This window comes from Zalophus californianus, chromosome 16, assembly GCF_009762305.2.
Source record: "Zalophus californianus isolate mZalCal1 chromosome 16, mZalCal1.pri.v2, whole genome shotgun sequence".
Taxonomy (NCBI): domain Eukaryota; kingdom Metazoa; phylum Chordata; class Mammalia; order Carnivora; family Otariidae; genus Zalophus; species Zalophus californianus.
In genome coordinates, this window is record NC_045610.1 from 53663154 (window position 1) to 53685185 (window position 22032).

The following is a 22032-nucleotide window of genomic DNA, read 5'->3' on the forward strand; positions in this document are numbered from 1 at the left end:
TTCAAGCACTTCTGTAGAATTTCATCTGCACTTAATGCCTAGTTGTTCTTATTAAGATACAAAAGCCCAAACACTTCTGTTTTTAGATGTTTTTGTTTTGTGTAACACATGGGAGGTTAATGATAACATTTAGAAAGGGAATAATTTCAAGAGAAGTTTGCACTGAGAAAAGTGAAGGTAGTACTCTAAAATAGGAAAAATGTAGAAAAACTAAACAATTATTGAAAAAAATTTAAACAGGGCCGCCTGAGTGGCTCAGTCGTTAAGCATCTGCTTTCGGCTCAGGTTGTGATCCCAGGGTCCTGGGACTAAGCCCCGCATCGGGCTCCCTGCTCAGCGGGAGGCCTGCTTCTCCCTCTCCCACTCCGCCCTGCTTGTGTTCCCTCTCTCACTGTGTCTCTCCCTGTCAAATAAATAAATTTAGAAAAATCTAAAAAAAAAAAAAAATTAAACAAATCACCAAATAAAAGCACTGAAGTCTAAGGCCTTTTAAAGTAGTAAAAACAGGGGTGCCTGGGTGGTTCAGTTGGTTAAGCATCTGACTCTTGATTTCGGCTCAGGTCATGATCTTCCGGGTCATGGGATGAAGTTCTGAGTTGGGCTCCAGGCTCAGCACAGGGTCTTCATGAGATTCTCTCTCTCCCTCTGCCCCTCCCCCGCTCATGTTCTCTCTCTGCCTCTCTCTAAAAATAAATAAATAAATCTTTAAAAATTAAATAAATAAAAGCAGTAAAAACAAACCTATATCCTCAATAGTCATCATTTTTAAATAATATTTTGGAAATTTGGACCAACAAGAAATTATTGTATTTTTTCTGTTTGTGATATTAAGAAAATAGGGAAGGGGTGCCTGGGTGACTCAGTCAGTTAAGTGTCCAACTCTTGATTTCACTCAGGTCATGATCTCACGGTTGTGAGATTGAGCCCTGCATAGGCTCAATCTTTTATAGGCTCTGTGCTCAGCAAGGAATCTGCTTAAGATTTTTTTCCTCTCTCTCTCCGCCCCTCCCCCATCTCTCTCTCTCATAAATAAATAAATCTTGAAAGAGAGAGAGAAAGAAAGAAAGAAAGAGAGGGAGGGAAGGAGAGAGGGAGGAAGGGAGGGAGGAAGAAGGAAGATAGGTTAAAGATTAAATAAAAAGGATGACTCTTCCCAGGCCAGTGATTATCATAGGTCAATTTGGTCAAATAGAAATGAATGCCAATCACAAATGTGTGCCACATTATATTTTAAAATTTGTATTCACCTCATTAAAAAGAGTGGAAAAACAAATAGGTGAAATTAATTTCAATGACACATTTTATCTAACCTAATATACCCTAAATTTTATAATTTCAACAAAATCAAAAGAATTCATATATTTTACATTATTTTTGTGTATATGACGTCTCCAAAACCTGGTATGGATTTTACCCTTACATCCCAAATTTGGACTAGCCATATTTCAAGTGCTCAATAGCCATATATGGCAAGTAGCTACTGTATTGGATAGGACAGTTCTAGATGCTGGGAATAAAGCAGCAAACAATACAGACAAGGTCCCTGTTTTTGTGGAGTTTACCTTCTACATCAGTGAAGATACAGAAAAGTACACAAATAACAAACGGGAAAAAAGATCACATGATTTCAAATGCCCTGAAGAAAGTAAAAAGGTTGATGAGATAGAAAATGCTGGGGGTAGGAGTGCTCTGCAGATGTGACATTTAACCTGGGACCTGAGTGAGTGGGAAGCATGCAGGCTTGATGAAAAGCATGATGGGCAGAACAGAGAGTTTTTACAACAAATCTAAGGCTTTGCTTAAGCAACAATGAAAGAATGCTAAGATTAGAGCTAAAGGAGTAGAGAGGGAGAAGAGTGTAAGGCATGGTGGAGGGGTAAGCAAAGCCAGATCATGTAGGATTTAGGAGACCAGAATAAAGAGCTCAGGAGTGGCCAAGGGAGGAGGGACCCTGGAAGCACTCAAACCCTGCAGGGCTATGCTCTCTGTAAGTGAAGGGAACAGGAAATAGTCTTCACAAAACCTGAAACAAAGCCTTGAATAGTCTCAGTACCTAACTGGATAAAGGTGATCTTCCTAGATCAATTTTTTCTGCTATTAGAAAATCAAATCCACTTGGGGGGAATTAATCTAGAGCCTCTATACTTTTTAATGTAAAAAGTCCAGCATTTACTCCCAAATCACCAAAAATGCCAATAAAAAGACCAAATGACCATATGTTAAGGAGAGAAAAAAGAAAAAAATATATATGTATATATATATATATATATATATATATATATATAACAGGCATTTTGGTGATCCATATTTCTGAGTTGTCAAGATTTCTGCTTTATAATAACTATGATTAATAATGTTCAAAAAAACAGACAGTAAGATGAAGAATTCACTGGAGAACTGAAATACTTGAAAAATGAACCAAACTTTCCTATAACTGTAGAGGGGGGAAAAGGCAACAATAAATATACAATTCCATAGATGGGTTCAAGAGTTGATGAGCTAGAGCAGAATTAAAGACTAGTAAAATGGTAGGGCTCTTGGGTGGCTCAGTGAGTTAAGCGTCCTACTCTTGATTTCAGCTAAGGTCATGATCTCAGGTTGTGGGATCAGGCCCCTATCAGGCTCTGCCCTCACCACAGAGTCCACTTGAGATTTTCTCTCTCCCCATGCCCCTCCCCTTGCTCATGCTCTCTATCTCTCTCTAAAATAAATAAATAAAATCTTTTAAAAAAATTAGCAAAACGGAAAATAGATCAGCAAAAAAAAAAAAAAAGCCTAGATCAAAGAACACAGAGAAAAAGAAAATTACACATACACACATATATATGTATATAAAAGACATGGGGAGGCACCTGGGTAGTTCAGTTGGTTGGCGTCTCACTCTTAGTTTCAGTTCAGGCCGTGATCTCACGGTCATGAAATTGAGCCCCACATTGGGCTCCATGCTCAGCACAGAGTCGGCTGGAGTTTCTCTCTCTCTCTCCAGCTGCCCCTCCTCCTCCCCCCACACACTCTCTGTCTCTCGAAAGTAAATAAATTAATTAAAAAACAAAAAAACATGAGGAATAAGGAAAAACTATCTAAAGTGCATCTTACTGGAGTCCAAGAAGGGGAGGAGAGAGAAATAGGAAATGGGTGTGATTTTTATCTACTTAATGTTTCTCTCTATAGTCTCATGTTTCTATTACTTTGGAGAAAAGAAATATAGATCATTACCTCACATCATATATAAAAATAAATCCCAGATGGATTAATGAATTTTATATAAAAAATAAAATTACAAACTAACCAGAATAAAAGGAACAGGCAAATATTTATCTTGCCTTTCTAATCACAAATGCAAAAATCTGAAACCATTAAGTAAAGACTGTTATATTTGTCTACCATATGAATTTTTGCTTATGAAAAACACCGTAACCAAAGTTCAAAGGCTAAGGACCAGATGAGAAAACAGCTGAACCAGGTGTCTGATGGAAATATATGCAATAATTAAAATCGTATTTCACAAGAATATTTAATGGCATGGAAAGTGCTCATAATTTGCATTTATATTTAAAATAGTTTATAGACTTTCTCTCCCAATGAATATAGAGTAACGAGGTCTAGATTTAGTCTTTCACAAAAAGCAAAAAGAATATTCAACAAAACATGTGAAACAAGGCTTTCATATACTGGACAACTGGCATCCTAGTACTGTAATCCTTGAGAGGTTGGGCATGAGCACAGTGAGTTTAGAAATGTCTCAATTTAATGCTTGAAGGCAGTTTCCAAACTGCATCAGGTAGGAGGAACCCCAAGAGAGCCCATGATCTCACTGATGGAGAGAAGAAAGAACAGAAGTCAAGGTGGCCAACAAGGGAAAAGAGAGGTGCATGAAAAGAGCACTGGAGTTCTGCAGCAGGGTCCCTCAGGGCTTTGACTGATTACTAATCTGTGCACATATGAGACAGAACTTCCAAAGACACGGAGAAGAAATATTGGGATGGAAGAGACCAACAATTCTCAAGAGTCCACGCACCGTAGAGAATAGTGCATATCCCCCCAAGCCAGAGTAGACAGACCTCATAATACGTGAGATAAAACACCTGTTACAAAGACATTCTATTTGTTCAAGAGTGTAGAAAAGAATGATCATGATTAGAAAAAAAAATGTGAAATATAAAAAGAACCCAAAGGGTACCCCTAGAGATGAAAAATACATCTAAATTAAAAATATTTTGGGCGCTTGGGTGGCTCAGTTGTTAAGCGTCTGCCTTCGGCTCAGGTCATGATCCCAGGGTCCTGGAATCGAGTCCCACATCAGGCTCCCTGCTCCACAGGAAGCCTGCTTCTCCCTCTCCCATTCCCCCTGCTTGTGTTCCCTCTCTCACTGTGTCTCTCTCTCTGTCAAATAAATAAATAAAATCTTTAAAAAAAATTAAAAAATTAAAAATAAATTAATTAAAAATATTATCAACCATATTTCTTATAGCATTCTTCAACAAAAGGAACTAGCTCTCCTTGCAGAAATCCCTGGTTCTATGAGTGGAGCAGGAACTATGCAAAATGAGTCCAAGCATCCTGCAGTGCCAGAAAGTATGGAAGCAGGAAGAAAAACAAGAACAACAACAACACTGATGGGAATACCTGAAAGGGACACAGGAGCCAAATGAAGGAGCTCCCAACGGCTAAAGCAGGAATAATTTGAGCAACAAAATTAATTAAGCAGTATTGATTATAATAAATGAATATCCATGAGCCCATACTGTTATAAATAAACAACTGAATAAATAAATAAATGAGGTGGGGTGGACAGACAAATCTTCAACATGCACAAAAAATTCCAATTTATATAGATATTCTACCTCAAGGAAAGGGAGCATAACTCCTCAATGCTTAAATGTGGGCTGCACATAGTGACATCATTCTTAAAAAGTACAGTATGGAAAAGGAATAAAAAAGACCAACTTTACGGTGAAGAAATCTGACAAATACTATCTCAGTAAGATAGTCAAGGTTCAACATGAACAGTGATAAAGCATGTTATAGAATGTATTCTTGATATGATATGATAAAAACAACACTTTTTCTCTGTGGGCTTCTTCCCCAAAACCCCTAACCCCAATGTAACAGGAGAACAACATCAGAAAAATTCCAATAGAGGGGAATCATACAAAATACCTACCTAGTACTCCTTAAAGCCATCAAGATCATCAAAAACAAGCAAAATCTGAGAAATTATCACAGCCAACAGGAGCCTAAGAGCACATGACAAATAAATGTAATGTGGTATCTCAGATGGTATTCCAGAACAAAAAAAAAAGACACAAGGTAAAGTGAAAAAACCTGAGTAAAGTATAGATCTTAGTTCGACCTTAGTTAATAAGAATGTATCAGTATTGGTTCATTATTGTAACAAATGTACCATATAAATATAAAATGTTAGTAACAGGGGAAATTGGATTTGGGGTATATAGGAACTTTCTGTACTATCCTCACAAATTTTCTGTATATCTAAAATTATTCTGAAAAAGCTAAGTCTATTTAAAAAATACACTAGATAGGATTAATAGCTCATTAAACACTGAAGATGAAAAAAGCAAATCTGAAGTCATTTCCCCAAAAATAATCAAAATCAGAGAAAAAAGAGAGAGAAATGGTATCACACATGTGGAACTGGAACCCCAGGCAAGTGAAAGGGTGGCAAAAAGAAGAGGGAAAAAAATATTAGAAGGAATAATGGCGAATTTTTTCCCCAAATTTGGTGAAAACTCTAAACACACAAATCCAAAAAACTCAATGAACCCATGGACCATACAATGGCACTTCATAATCAAATTGCTCAAAACCAATGATAAGGAGAAAAATCTTAAAATCATCTAGGGTAAAAACACATTACATGCAGAGGAACACAGACAAGAATTACCTACCACATATTTCTTTGTCAAAAACTAAGGATGCCAGGGGCGCCTGGGTGGCTCAGTCGTTTGAGCGTCTGCCTTCGACTCAGGCCGTGATCCCAGGGTCCTGGGATGGATGCAGCCCCACATCGGGCTCTCTGCTCCACAGGGAGCCTGCTTCTCCCTCTCCCTCTGTCTGCCTCTCTCTCTCTCTCTCTCTCTCTCTCTCTCTCTGTGTCAAATAAGTAAGTAAAATCTTAAAAAAAAAAAAAAAACTAAGCATGCCAGAAGACAATGAGGAAACATCTGTAAAATACTGAAAGTTAAAGAAAAAACAAAAAAGCTAACTTAGCATTCTATATCTGGTGAATATAACTTTCATGAACAAAGGTGATAAAACAGCAATTACAACAGAAATAAAAAAATGAAATAGTCATACAGCTAAAAAAAAAATAATTGATGAGAGAAATGAAAGAACATGTAAATGAATAAAGAATTACTCTAAGATGTATAGAATCAATGCAATCCCAAACAAATTCCAGTAGCTCCTTTTATGGAATTTGATAAGCCTACTCTAAAATTCACAAGGAAATGCAAAGAATGTAGAATAGCCAAAGCAGTTTGAAAAAGAAGAAAAGTAATGGATAATTTGCATTCCCTGATTATATTTACTATAGGGTTACAGAATTCAAGACAATGTGGTATTGGCATAAAGACAGAAATGGATGGAATAAATAGACAATCAAGATACACATCCATAAGTAAATAGCCAAGTGATTTTTTTATATAACAATGATTGAGATATAATTCACATGCCATACAATACACACAATTAAAGTGTACAATTCAATGGTATCTATTATATGCACACAATTGTGCAACACCACAATTTTAGACATTTTCATCACTAACAAAAGAAACACCATATTCATTACCAATCATTACCCATTCACCCTCAACCTCCCAAGTTCTAGGAAACAACTAATCTACTTCCTATTTACAGATTTGCCTATTCTGGACATTTCATATAAATGGAATCATATAGTATGTGACCTTTTGTAAATACCTTCTTGCTCTTAGCATAATATTTTCAAGTTTTATCCATGTTTCAGTAAGTGTGTTAGTCTGGTTCTCTAGAAAAATAGAACCATTATGAGATATGTGAACCTAGATCTACATCTAGCTTTAGAGCTAGATGTATAAATGTCTATATATTGTTTTGTTTCTCTCTACATATTAAAAGACTCACTATAAGGAACTGACTTTCACAATAATGGAGGCTAAGATTTGTAGTTAGCAAACTGGAGACCCAAGAGAGTCAATGGTCTAGTTTCATCTGAGTCTGAGAGCCTAAGAAACAGAAAAACCAATATTATAAGTTCCAGTCCAAGTCCGAGGGCAGGAGAAGACTGATATCCCAATTCAAAAACAAGCAGAGAGAAATAATTTCTTCTTACTCAGCTTTTAATTCTATTCAAGCCTTCAGTGGATTAAATGAAGCCCACCCACATTCCGAAGGCAATATGCTTTACTCATCTACCAATTCAAATGCTAATTTTATCCAGAACAACTCTCATAGCCATACGTGGAAATAGTGTTTAACCAAATATGAGCATTTATTTGAAACAAAATTAACCATCACAAATCCAATCCTTGTCAACCTGTCACCTATACATATCTCCTTAAATCATATTTAATCTCCAAATAAAGACAATAACAAGGTCTTAATTCCTCCTAACATGATACAACTATCCTGCATACAACAGAAACACACTAACACCTTCCACAGAAGAGGAAAAGTCCTTGAGTGACGCTTACTCTTCTCTCTGAAATCTGTAACTCAAATACAATGATGTATAATAAATAATATTTAAATACTATGATATAAAGTAAGTATATTATGTTATATAATAAGGGAATAAGAGGGGGAAGAAAACAATATATTTGCTATATACATAGGCAAACATATTCATAACAAAATATGGAGGAATATGGAATACTCATGACAAATACAGTTCTCATTTCTGTTACTGGTCACATGGTTATAGCTGGTATTTATAGCTAACTTTTTCAACTACCCATTCTGTATTCCCTTTGCCTTCAGTAAACCTTCACTGGTTTTGTTTGTTCATTTGTTTCATGATTCTTTACATGGTGAGGTGACCTAAACCTTCAATTCCTGAATGGATTAGACTGTTGCATTTTTCCATTGACCTTACTCACAGGCCATGGCAATACTGGAGACACTCTAAGGGGTCGCCTATATTCCAGAAATACTTTTCCTTACCTCCATTATGGAGTAGTACTCTAATTTCTCCTTGGTAGTCAGGATCAATCATCTCAACCACCACAGTGACTACCTTTTCGTCTGTTTATTCAGTGGCATGTGGAGCCCAAAGTGGCTAAGCAGCAGTCTTACGCTCCAGTCCAATTGAATCATTGTTGTATATCCTGGTTGAAGCATTTCCCCCTTTGGAACTAAGACCTCTAGGCCAACAGAGCATAAGGTCATGAGAACAGGAAGCAAAGATTATCCTAGTAGGTAACTAGGGTTAAAAGTGAGGGATGTCACTCCCATTTTCAACCCCTGATTCCTAGACCCATGAATTCTGATTAGGGGAGAAATATCACCATGTACTGGATGCTGACTCAGAGCATATACAGCTTTCTAGAGAACCTTGTCCCAAACCTGAAAGGTTTTGCCACCTAGTTTGCACTGTAACTGAGTCTTCAAAAGGCCATTCCACTACCTTACAAAGCCAGCTGCTTCAGGATGGTGGAAACATGGTTAAGACCACAGAATTCCATGAGTATAAGTTCATTGCCATGCTTCTTTTGCTCTTAAGTAAGTTCCTGGATCTAAGCAAAGTTGTGAGAAATAGCATGATGATAGATAAGCCATTCTGTAAGTCCACCAATGGTAGTTTTGTTTGAAGCATTGCTTACAAGGAAAGCAAATGCATATTCAGTATCTATTCCATTAAGGACAAAATGCTGCCTCTTCCATGATGGAAAGAGTCCAGTGTAATCCACCTGCCACCAGGAAGCTTGTTGATCACCCTTGGGGATACTGCCATATCAGGGGCTCAGTACTGGTCTCACAGGTCTCACCACTGGGGGGTGGCCATAGCTAGGCTGGCCTTGATGAGTAGAAGTCCATTTTGTTGAGCCTATGCATAACCTCCATCCTTGCCACCATGGCCACTTTGTTCATAAGTCCATTAGGCAATGACAGGGGTTCCTGAAGAAAGAGGCTGACTGGTATCCACTGAAGAAGTTATCCTATACATTGAATTATTAAAACCCTTCTCTGATGAGGTTAACCTCTGGTGAGCATTCACATGGAACACAGATATCTTCATATTTTTTGCTCATTCAGAGAGATTTATCCCCATACCTCTTCCCCAAATTTCATTGTTGCCAGTTTTCCATTCATGTTTCTTCCAAGCCCCTGACCATCCAGCCAAATCATTGGCCACAACCCATGAATCAGATTATAATTGCATGTCTGGCCATTTCTCCTTCCAAGCAAAGTGAATAACCAGGATTACTACTCAAAGTTCTGCCCAATGGGAGGATTTCCCTTCACCAGGGATGTGCAGAGAGTACTGCAGTTCTGCACTTTAGGGTGGTGCCTGAATATCATGCAGAACTATATATAAACCAGGCTTGGTTTTTCTCTTCCTCTGTCAACTGATCATAGCTTTATTCCTTAAGAGACAAGAAAAAGAAGAGCAAACTAAAAGGTAGCAGAGGGAAGAAATAATAAAAAGTAGAGAAGAGATTAATGAAACAAATAACAGAAAACAATGGAAAGAATCACAAAACTAAAAGTCAGTTCTTTGAAAAGATCAACAAAATTGAGGCAGAAAAAGAGAGAAGACACAAGTAACTAAAATCAGAAATGAAAGTGGAGAGATTACTACCAACATCACAGAAACAAAAAAGGGTTACAAAAGAATACAAATAATTGTGTGCCAACAAATTAGGTAACTTACATGAAAGAGAAAATTTTCCAGAAACACACCCATTACCAATAACGACTCAAGAAAAAATTTAAAAAGTGAACAGACCTATAGTAAGTAAAGAGATTAAATCAGTAATCAAAAACCTCACTATAGGAGCACCTGAGTGGCTCAGTCTGTTAAGCATCCGACTCTTGATTTTGGCACAGGTCATGATGATCTCAGGGTTGTGAGATCGAGTTCTGTGTGGGGCTCTGTGCTGGGCGTGGAGCCTGCTTAAGAGTCTCTCTTTCCCTCTGCCCCTTCCCCAAGCCCCCAACCCTGCTCACGTTTCAATGCTTCTCTCTCTCTCAAAACAAAAACAAAAAACAAAACTCACTATAAAGAAAGGATGGCTTCTCTGGTAAATTCTACCAAACATCTGAAGAAGAATTAACACTGATTCTCCTCAAACTCTTCCACTCAGTGAAAGAGGATGGGAAAGTTCTTAACTCATTCTATAAGGCCAGCATTACACTGATACCAAAGCCAGACAAAGAAACCACCAGAAAAGAAAACTAAAGACCAATGACCTATGACTATCAATGTAGAAATCCTGAACAAAATATTAGCAATCTAAACCCAAAATCATACTGAAAGGATTATACACCATTACTAAGTGAAGTTTATCTCAGGAATGTAAGGGTAGTCCAACATGAAAAAATCAATTTAATACATTACATTAATGGAAGGAATGAAACACACCATATGATGATCTCAACTGAGGCAGAAAAAGCATGTGACAAAATCTAACACCATTTCATCATAACAAAAACACTCAGAAAACTAGGAATAGAATGAAAATTCCTCAACATGATAAATGATATTTATGAAAAACTACAGGTAACATCATACTTAATGGTGACGGACTGAAAGCTTTCCCCCATAAGATCAGGAACAAGGCAAGGATGCCTGCTTCCACCATTGCTTTTCAACAGTGTAGTGGAAGTTCTAGTCACAGCAATTAGGCAGGGGGGGAAAAAAAAGTATCTCAACTGGAAAGAAGAAGTGAAACTATCTCTATTCACAGATGACATGATCCTATATAGAGAAAATCCCAAAGAATATATTAAAAAAGAGAAAACATACTAATAAATGAATTCAGGAAAGTTGCAGGATACAAAATCAGCACACAAAAATCAAATGCTTCTATATGCCAACAATGAACAATCCAAAAAGGAAATTAAGAAGACAGATCAGCTGCAAAAATAAACTACTGGGACTACATGAAAATAAAAAGCTTCTGCACAGCAAAGGAAACCATCAATGAAAGAAAAAGGCAACCTACTGATTGGGAGAACATGTTTGCATATGATGTATCTAATAAGGGGTTAATATCCAAAATATATAAAAAACTTATACAACCAAAAAGCCCCAAATAATCCAATTTAAAAATGGGCAGAGGACCTGAACAGACAGTTTTACAAAGAAGACATACAGATGGCTAACAGACACATGAAAAGATTCTCAACATCACTAATCTTCAGGGAAATGCAAATCAAAACCACAATGAGCTATCACCTTACACCTGTCAGAAGGGCTAGACTCAGAAAGATAAAAAATAACAAGTGTTGGCAAGGATGTGGAGAAAAAGGAATCCTCAGGCACCGTTGGTGGGAATGCAAATTGGTACAGCCACTGTCGAAAACAGTATGGTGGTTCCTCAAACAATTAAAAATAGAAATACCCTATGATTCAATAATTTTACTACTGGGTATCCCCCCCAAAAAAGCCCCACCAAAAACACTGATTTGAAAAGATATATGCATTCTTATGTTTACTGCAACATTACTAACAAGAGCGAAGATATGGAATCAGCCGAAGTGTCTATCGATAAATGAATAAAGATGTGATGTATATATGTACAATGGAATATAACTCAACCATAAAAAAATATGAGATCTTGCCATTTGTGACAACATGGATGAACCTAGAGGGTATTATCCCAAGTGAAATAAGTCAAAGAAAGACAAATACCATATGATTTCACTTATATATGGAATCTAAAAGACAAAACAAATGAACAAACAAAAGCAGAAATAGACCCATAAATACAGAGAACAAAGTGATGGCTGCCAGAGGGGAGGGTGGTGGGGGATGGGCAAAACAGGTGAAGCGAGTGGGAGATACAGGCTTCCAGTTATGGAATGAATAAATCATAGGAACAAAAGTTAGATCACAGGGAACATAGTCAATGGAATTGTAATAATGTTGCATGACAGATGGTAGCTATACTTTTGGTGAGCAGAGCATAATGCACTGAGTTGCTGAATCACTATGTTGTATACCTGAAACTAATGTAACATTGTGTATCAACTATACTTAAATAAAATAAGGAGGAGGGAGGTCCAGGGTGAGAAGGAAGAGGAGGAGGAGAAAACAGATCAGTTGTTGCATAGAGGGATTGGGGGGGTGGTTAATCGCAAATGGATTTGAGAAATATTCTGGGATGATGAAAATGTCCTATATCATGATTATGGCGGTAGTTATAAGAGTGTGCATTTGACAAAACTCAAAGAACCGTACATTTAAAAATTGATGAATTTTATTGTATGTAATTATACATCAAAAAGCCAATAAAAATAGATTTAAAAACAAAATGTATATTTAAGACCCTCTTTTTAAAATATTTGAATGTAGGGCACCTGGATGGCTCAGTCGGTTAAGCATCTGCCTTCGGCTCAGGTCATGATCCCAGGGTCCTGGGATTGAGTCCTGCATCAGCTCCCTGCTCAGAGGGGAGTCTGCTTCTCCCTCTCCCTCTGCCCCATCCCCCTGCTTGTGAGCTCTCTCACGCGCACACTCTCTCTCTCTCTTTCTCTCAAATAAATAAAATCTTTAAAAAAAATTTGAATGCATAGAGAAATGTATGGAATGTTGGACAGCAAAGTATAATACCTATGAGGTGGGTGATGAGTGACTTTTACTTTTTTAAATGCCTCTTTTTACTTTAAATCGTTTACAATATAGATCCATTAGTTTTATAATCAGGAAAAAAATATTTAAAAAATATGTAAGAGCATGATGCACTTTAGATTTATTTCCCTTTAAGAGTTAACATTTTAAAGTATTGGCACTTACCATGTGAAACAGATCAACTTTTGACTATGACAAATAAAGGGAGGTGTTACAATATGCTGAGCTGACATCAAGTACTTAATGCCCATTTTCACATTATATCTCATAAAAGTCTGTGTACTAGAACTCCATTTTATATGAATACAACTGAAAAGACTCCAGAAACCTAGATCATAACTAAACATTCAAAGGCTATTTTCCAATAAAATTGTCCGGGTATGTTTAAGTAGAAATTTGGAAAGCTGTTTGGTTACCACAGGACCATCTAGATGTTAAATCAAATCAAACAGTAACAAGATAGTTTTAATAAAACCAGTAAACAAACTTCAACTGATGGAAACATGGAGAAGCAAGAGTTGGCATGGGTGTTAGTGATCAAACCCCATGTTGTCCTTGATCTCATAAAGAAAGACCTCCTGGCAGAAAAGGAAAAGACATCCTGAGAAGTATTCTCGAAAACAGACTAAATGTTAGGGATCAACACAGATGACAGTAGAAAGGACAGAGTTACAAAACTACACTAGCTCATACAGATTTGGCATCAAATCCTGAAATTCTAGCATTCATAGTCTAGTTTTGGCACAGTAATAGGAAGCACATCTAAGAGATTAGGTAAAAATACAAGGAACAGTTTACCCCAAGCACAGATACCGGCTAAAGGATGAACAAAGGTAGAATCAAGAAGCTCACAGATAAATTTATTATAGAGTATTGACCCATAATGAATGGTTAAAGCAAATGCATTCTAATTCTACCATACTGGACAATGATGGTCTTTGGAAAACTTTCCTAACTATTGAGGTAAACCAAACCTAAAATGGCTTCCATGTATAGAATGTTTACCATATAACAAGAATTTTGTATATATTATCTTTAATCTACATTAAATACCCACATCTACCTATGAGTTTGTGATGGCTGAAACAATTGGAACTCTTTACAGTAACTAAGTATTAGAGCAAGGCTTAAATCTCAAGTGTGTTTCAGTAAAAACCCCAGGCTCTTTCCAGTCTGATGCTTCTTACACTAAGCTGAGAAAACTAAGTCTGACTCTAGGGAGAAGAAAGTAGAACACAGACAGTACCTGCTCTGACCTTTGCATGTATCACATAAAACATACTGACTCCAATTTGTTCTTTAGAAAAACCCAGTCTTCCTTTTCATGTAGAAACATTCACGATTAAGTTCACATTCAACAAAGATTCTCCCTACATAAATTTACAATGTGCGGTTTCTCCTACGTCCCAGGTCAAGTGAAAGATAAACATGGGTCTTAATTATTCTAAGCTCATTATCTTTCAATTATACCAACGAATAAGGAAAAGAATTATTTCATCTAGCTCATTATTCATCTATCTATGAAACAGGAATAAGGGTATCTGCCGCCCCAGGGCAGTAAGAATTCAGTTACAGAACTTTTTTAAAGTGCTTAGCATGAGACTGGCATGTGATAGGTACTCAGGTTATGGTAGCTATTATTAATGTCACTTTTAGCCCTCGGAGGGGCCAGCAACGTGACAGTCCTTTAAAGAGTCAATATTGAAGAAACCACCAAAGTAACAATCAGACGAACCTGGCACAGTGGACCTGAGGCTCCTGCTATTCCTACACCCGTGATGTCATATTTCATCTCTTAGAGTTACATCACTAGGTGTTAGCTTCAACACAGTACTTTCTGAATCCAACTTTCAAGCCCTCCTTCCTTTCCTTCTGCCTTTCTTAGCTTGAACTGTACCTCCCCAAATGGGTTATACCACTTCACTTATGAGAAAGGAAAGTGTCAAATAATTCATGCATGAATTGATCATTTTAATTAATTTTTTCATGTGTGTTTGCAAAGGCGAAGATGAGGATGTAGAGACACTCCTGCCTTCACTGACCCTGTTTGCTCAGAACATAAGCACAGTCAATAACAACTTGGGACACTTCTGAAGGGGTGTGTGTGTGTGTGTGTGTGTGTGTGTGTGTGTGTGTGTGTGTGTGTGTGTGTGTGTGTGTAGGGGGGAGAGAGAGAGAGAGAGAGAGAGAGAGAGAGAGCACCAGAATTGCCTTGTTACCCTGAACATAGTTCTTCAAACCCAATGTGTGATACATTAGACCTTTTACTTTGAGTTTTTATTGGCAATGGTACTAGAACAACCTTCTGAATAGCAACTACTGCTGAATTTTAAAATCTTCCTGGACCTGCCCTGAGCCAAATTTTAAAGGTACATCGAGTTTGGCTCATTCAATATTCAGAAACCTTATCTTTCTTACTATAAATTAATTTTACCACTACCAAACAGCATATGCAAGAACTACCATAAGGAGGTAAAATTTATGCCACTCTATACTATTAAGAAAAAAGAAAGGACACAGAAAAGTCAAGTTCTAAACGAAGACTGAACCTCAGCCAAGTTTGATTTCATTTCATCCCCCTTTTCTCTTTTTTTTTTAATTTTTTTATTGTTATGTTAATCACCATATATTACATAATTTGTTTTGGTGTAGTGTTCCATGATTCATTGTTCGTTCATAACACCCAGTGCTCCATGCAGAATGTGCCCTCTCATCCCCCTTTTCTCTTGAGAGACTCTGTTGCTAAGTGGAATGAACTATATAATTTTTAAAGGTTTTTAAAGCAACATCCTCAATAAATCAGTTGAATATGCTTAAATAATATCTCACAGAAGAAAACTCCTTAGTTATTTTAATCAAGTTTTCTACTAGACTTATCTATCCTGGTCCCGTTGGTTCTGCAAAGTACCTGCAGATTTTAGTCTCCACAAACACATACCCTCTTGATTTACCACTGAGATTTCAGCAGAGGAGTGTTTCACAGACAAGAATTTCTTCAGTCTCATCAACTGGCACACAGGAAGTGCACATTCCAAGGAAGAAGGCGATATTTATTTTTTCAGACCCTATTCCAGCCAACTACCATAAACTTGGTTATTCTGAAGGCTCCTTGTTTCACTTTTATTTGGAGTCTGCCAACAGGTGACTGGATACTAGAGCACATTTGTCTACTCCTTGGGGATCCTTCTAATGGGACTAAAACTTGGAACCAGGATTCCAAGTGGAAAACTGTCAGTCCAGAATCAGCAGCCCCTTCAAGTGCCTCTTCCCACATTCACACCAGGAGGTGGTGTTCCAAGGTGGTCTCAGCATTGCATTGGCCAGTTTATTATTGGATCAGCAGGAAGCTTATTAAAAGGAAAGAAAACTCAATGAGCATCAGGTATTCCGCATTGGGCAAACTTAAGTTGTAATGCGATGTCACCTAAGGTCATTTGATCCTTTGAGATTTAAATGAAATTGGCTTGAGCCCCTATTCCACATCCTGCGGGATATGCCTAGCTTTCTCCAAGATTTCTACAAAATACCATTCTCATGTTCTCATGGTCACATCTAGCTTCAAATTCTTTTTCTTGCCAGACTCTTGATCTCAGTTCATTTTGCTTGTATCTCATCTCCTATCGGCATTTTCTTCCCTCTGCTCCAGACATGGAACTCAGCTGTTTTTCTTTTCTCCCCCTCAAAAAAACATGGCATTTCTAAGGTACGTAGATTTTCATGAAGGTTCTGGATGTGAGGGAGGTTACCACACATATAATTAAAAATAATAATGGATATTGATCATCCTTTTTAACCTGAAGTACAGTTGACATACTACATTTTATTAGTTTCAGGTATACAACATAGTGTTTCTACAATTATATACATTAGGAAATGCTCACCATGATAAGTATAGCCATCATCTGTCACCACACAAAGTTACTATAATATTATTGACTAAATTCCTTATGTTGCACTTTTCATCCCCATGATTTATTTATTTGGTAACTGGAAGTTTGTACCTCTTAATCCCCTTCACCTATTTCGCCCTCCCCTTTGGCCACCACCAGTTTTTTCTCTATAGCTATGAGTTCTTTTCCCTTTTGTTGTTGTCATTGTTGTTGCTTGTTCTTATAAGTCTCTTGGACTTCCTGAACTTCGGAATCTTTCACTGGTCACATTTCTTCATTGGCTCTTTTCCGATCTTTAACTCTTCTCCATCACCTCTGTTGTCTTCTATCTTTATACTTGTGTTTATTCTTATGCAAGTTTATTTTGTCTTAGTTCATTCATTCATTTTCTGTAGCAGAAAACACCCTTAGATTGGGTGGCTTAAACAATATTTGTCACAATTCTGGAGGCCAGTAAGATCAAGGTGTCAGCAGATCTGGTATCTGATGAGAATCCACTTTCTGTGTCATAGATGGCCATTCCCTCACTATGTCCTCACATGGTGTTAGGGGAAAGGGAGCTCTCTGACCTCTCTTTTATAAGGGCACTACTAATCTCTTTCATGAGGGCTACACGCTCATGACCTGATCACCTCCCAAAGTCCCTACCTCCTAATAATATCCATTAAGGGCTGACTTTGGGAAGGACACAAACATTTTACTCTCTGAACACATCATATTCCCATGTCTTCACTTTCCACAGGATAGTTACTTTCCTGAAGAAACAGTCATTTACTTCGGTTAAGGCCATTTGTTACAACTATTAAAATACCTTAATTCAATTTTTAAAATTCTACTACATAACAATAAAAAGAACAAAAATACCCCTTGCAATATTCAGCTGTGGGGTCCTTCATACCAAAACTGTTTCTCTTACGGTTGCATCATCTTCCAGCAATGCCAACCCCTCAATTTCCTTCAAATTCTGTAAACCAGAAATACTAGTGTCCTACAAGCATGTTCTTGGTTGGTTTTGTTTTGACCAGCCCCAAAGTTTATCTGTTTTTCATCTGAACAGTTGTACAAAAGGCACACCATTCTTTGCCACTGGTCAGGCGATTCCTCATAGTCACACAGCTGACATGGTTCCACCATTTATCTACAGTGATTTGAGCATCTGATGCATGATCCCTGAAATTTCTTTTTTCTTTTCTTTCTTTTTTTTTTTGAAATTTCTTTTTTCAACCATAAATCTCTGGATTCTGGGTTGTGATAATCTACCCATATCTCTGGACATATATCTGGATTCAGTCTTACGACAATCTACCTAATAAGAGCTATGAAATTAATGCTTTCTGGGTCAGCCAAGAGCATCTCTTATTCACCCAAAGCTGTCCCAATTTTACATGGCTGAGGGGGCTAACTTTACCCCATAACATCTTCCCTCACTCCATTATCTAGCCCAGGTTTGGACTATACTCTTTTTTTTTTTTTTTTTTTTTTTAAAGATTTTATTTATTTATTTATTTATTTGAGAGAGAGAGAGAGAGAAAGCTCACATGAGAGGGGGGAGGGTTAGAGGGAGAAGCAGACTCCCTGCCGAGCAGGGAGCCCGATGCGGGACTCGATCCAGGGACTCCAGGATCATGACCTGAGCCGAAGGCAGTCGCCTAACCAACTGAGCCACCCAGGCGCCCCTGGACTATACTCTTATTTGCCAGCCAGGTCCCTTTAGTTTGTCTCATTTTACCTTTATCTTCCTTTTAAATAGATGTCACAAATCCAAATGCCTGCAGAGGCCAAGTGGGTGACAAAAAGGAGGGAAACTGGGCAAGTGGAGACATTAGCCAGAGGGAAGAACTGCCATCTGGAAGGACTTCCACGGCTCAGCTCCAACTGACTGCTGCACTAGGAGGTGCTGGGCCCCAGGGATGCCAGAGCGTCGTCCATCCCTGCAATGTTTTATTCAGTCTGACTTGAAATCACCATTTTCTTGTTTGAAAATGAGTATTTTTAAAAACTTATCAGCAAAACAAAATGCGTTTCTGGGCCTAATGTTGCCCAAAGACAGCCAACTTGAGACCGCTGGCTCAGACTCAGAAATCGTGAGTCCTGAGAGCATGTTTCCTAACAGTACGGACGGTGCCCGCTGCCCCATCTTAATAATCTTGTCATCTTCAGCTTCACCTAATAGTGCTAGCCACACTGGATTCTGGTCCTCCCTGCCATGCCCTCTCGGATTGGTCCATACCTGCTCAAAGTAGCTCCAGTCTTTCAGGACTGGTTCCTAATTTGCTTCTTTTATTAAACCCCTGGTTTTCGCTTTAAGAGGGACTTTCCATACTATGTAGATCTGATTTTTCCCTGAGGCAGTCATTTGCTTCCCTCTGAGTTTTGCCCCCTGTCATCTGTTCTGTATCTTTGGGCCTCAGTTATTGTTGCTATCATTCCTAATACAGGCACAACTAAAATACTCCTTCCTCCTGGTCCCAGTTTTAAAAGAAATTACAGGAAATGTTTCTGGTTTTGGATATCTCCTTAGTTTTTCCTTTGTGATCTAACCTTTCCACAAAATAAAATTCACTCCTCCCATAACAATACATGTTTCTTCCTTCATTTTTCAAAATTCTTTCTCCTACTAATACTTTTCTTACTGTATGACACAAATCAATTTTCAAATTGGTTTTCTTCCATCCAAAATAATAATAAAATATCTGATTCCTAACATAATAAAATTTAAAAAATAAAATTAAAAAAATAATAAAATATCTGATTCCTGGAGATAGTCCTATGGTTCAATACTTTTTTAAAAATTCCCTTTAACGTCACGGCTTATAATAATCACAAAGGTGTTTCTATACCTCAAGCCAAGGTGATGACATAGCCTCTGTTATAAGGGCCTTGGGGTCCTTATCCTTCCTTCACCCTTATGAGGGCCTTCCTACAAATCCACAAACAGAACCAGGGCACGCGATTAAATAAGCCAAGGAGGATTAGAAACCCACAGTATTTAGAAGAGGTAACTTCAGGAATCTGCAGATGAGACAATGAAGCCAGCAGTTATCCTTCAATCATGTTTTCCTTGATGTGAGATGAAGTTTAAAAATAAGACACACAGGAACAGAATTAGGAACACCTGATTTATCATTACCAATTAATGACAGGACAAACGTTCGTAGAGCAAAAAGCCAAGCACACCTGCTCTGTATGCCCTCTGGAGTTCAGCTGAGTTTTGTAGCTCAGATCTCATCATCTAATTCCAGAATCAATGCTTAAAATGCAGTTACGACCATAATGTCAGTTCCTGCAACACACAAGTCAAGGATGGCTACAGTGGCTTCTCCAGGATCTGCCTCTCTCAGGTTGTACTTCTGCCCCTGTCACTTTGAATTTCTGCCCTAGGGATCTTCCTGTGCCATATATAATATATTGGAGGTTTGGTCAAATCTAAGACTTCTGTCTGTGTTTATCTGACGGAAAAACTTAGGTGCCATGATGACTAGCCCAAATAAGATTTAAAAATTAGATTTATTCAGGGCTTTCTGAAACAGAATAGATCAGAGTAGCAGGACTGGCCTGATTTTTACCTCCTCCTTCATTTGCAAGAAGAGAAACTGGAGGACAGGGCACTCCACGCCAAAAGAAGCAAGCTCCCTAGCCTGCTGATGCTCGCAGAGGCTGCTGTGCGAGCATCAGCAGGCAGGGCAAGAAAGAGCGAGGACAGGGACCAGCTCACATACCATTTTTTTAACTGCCTACGGCTCTTAGTACACCAGTAAGAATGTCATACAAACAGAACAATAATTTTTAAGCTACGTTGAGAAAGGGCAAGATCATAATGCTTATAAACTCTATATTGCATCTTCCAGAAATTTAGCCTCCCCAGCTTCTAATGCACTCTCATATCAGGGCCATGAGGCAGAGAGATATTATTTACTTTTACCCATCATCCCTTCCGGAGACATGGAAAAGAACAAGTTCGTTACTATAGGTCCAAGAACTATACCCCTTCAAATTCAACTTGTTCTCTCAAAATCTGTACGGTTAATTGGATTCAAAATGAATTCACATAAAACCTATGCTATCCCTTTTTTCCACTTGACCATGATCTCTTTTACGTCATGCAGAAATCATATCTCTGACATTATGCAAGGGAGAAGTTATAAAGATCACAGGGATTTTCTCATACAGAAAACAAGCACCATTTACACTTGGACACCACAACAGAACACACACATCTTTACTAGCAATAGGATGGAAGTGTGTTAGGAATCTTCAGAGTTGAAATCCAAACCTGGCATAAAGCTTTAAATTGGCCTCTTATTCCAACATAAACCTCTGGCTCTCAGAGAGACCTTCTTTCCTCCCAATATCAATTCTTATAGTCCCACAATCAACCTAGAAATTGCAGGGGTATCAAAGCAAGAAGATGCTTTTATGGTGACAAAAATAAGCAGAAAGTAGACAATTTTTTCCTTATTCATTTTTTGAGGGTTGGAGGCACTTCACTCTTGGCTCCAAGAGTCTGTAAAAAACTAATACCTTGATTATATTGAAAACAGTTGTGTGACTTTGAGCGGGGGCACTCTTCTTCCATGTGTGTTGGTGGTCTCTCTCTTATCTCTAAAGTGATACCTTTAGACTAAGTAATATCTAAGAGATGCTTCTGATCAACATTCAGGAGATAATAGCTACCAATCAGTTCTGTGAGAGCACCAAGGAAAAACTCTTCCAGATAGGTTCATCAAGGAAGGCTTCATACAAGAAAACAGCATTGCCGGTACACGACAGAGAATAAGATGACTTTAAACAGTGGAAAAACATTCCAGACATAGGGACAAGATCAGTAAAAGTTGGAGAAAGGAAATACATTGTACTTTCCTAGAGCTGCAAAGAATCCTGTATGCCTGAATGCAACAAAACAACTTTTCCATAGCCCATTCTCTTTTACAAAATAAATATATATATAAAAAAATCAAAAGCATGTAAGCATCAATTTATATTTTTGTTATAACTTTAACTATAATTCATATACCATTCAATTCACCCATTTAAAATACTTACGGGGGGGCGGAGCAAGATGGCGGAGGAGTAGGAGACCTGGATGTCATCTGGTCTCAGGAATTCAGCTTGATAGGGATCAAACCATTCTGAACACTTACAAACTCAACAAGAGATCAAAGAAAAGAATAGCAACAACTCTCTGAACAGAAAAGCGACCACGTTCTAGATGGTAGGACATAGGGAGAAGGGAATCCGAGGCGATGTTCGGGAGGACAGACAGCAGGGGTGGGGGCCTCCCACAGCCGCTTCTGGCCAAATGACAGAGCCGCCGAGCACAAAACTGGAAATTCTAGAAGTCGG